This window comes from Chondrus crispus, genomic scaffold (assembly GCF_000350225.1).
Source record: "Chondrus crispus Stackhouse genomic scaffold, scaffold_185, whole genome shotgun sequence".
NCBI classification, from domain to species: domain Eukaryota; phylum Rhodophyta; class Florideophyceae; order Gigartinales; family Gigartinaceae; genus Chondrus; species Chondrus crispus.
The window spans coordinates 180,087-181,010 of NW_005179064.1; positions in this window are offsets into that span (position 1 = coordinate 180,087).

The following is a 924-nucleotide window of genomic DNA, read 5'->3' on the forward strand; positions in this document are numbered from 1 at the left end:
TCTCCTCGCGTGCATTTCTGAGACCGAGCACGCTCCATGCTGCGACAAATAACATAGTGAAAGCCGCAGCAGATAAACACGATCGCTCTCGGGCGCTAGAGTAAACAGATAGCCCGCCCACCAGTCGAGAAGGACAGCGCCGAAATCACGCCTTGTCTTTCGGAACGCTCCGGGAGGGCCAACCACACCCGCTGCAAGTGTATGCGGTGTCAAGGATGCGGTGTCAAGGATGCGGTGTGCCGCAAGTGCCGAGATTGTGGAGCAGGAGAGGTTCAACACATGGAAACGTAGACGCAACAGCAGAGCAAGCGCAGGCCACACGCGGCCTTCGACACCAACGAAAAGGAGACTCGGGCGTCCATGACATTCACGTTCAGGCGGGGGGGGGGGATGGCAGCCGACGTCACGAAAAGGCGCGTCGTCCAATCGACCGGCGCCGTCGGACTCACCCTTCGCCCAAGTTCAGGGCGCGGCGCGGCGCGGCCGCTACTCGCGCGCAAAGTCGCAAACGCGGACCCCTTAATCTTCGTTATTTCCGCGCCGTTGTCATGCCTCATTCCGCGTCTCTCCGGCCGCGGCCCTGAAACCTGCATTACAGTCCGTCTTCCCGCCGCGCGCCTCGTTAGAGCGCCGAAACTGAGGCTACCCCAGCCGCCGCTTACAGCACCGACGACGAGCCGCCCGCGGCGCGCGCCTTCGGTTGGCGCAGCCCCCCCGCTCGTGTGCACATTTCAGGAATCCTCAAGCTGCCCGTCTCAGGGCACATGTCATGCGTCATCGCGTTGAGCCGCACGGCCAAAAGCATGAGCCCACCCTGCTCACCACCTTGATACTCACCGTTGCTCCAAACCTACCTTCGTCTAACCGTCACTCTCGCACGTGCTCCCACCGCACCGCTTCTTCTCTCCCCCCCCCCCCCCCCAC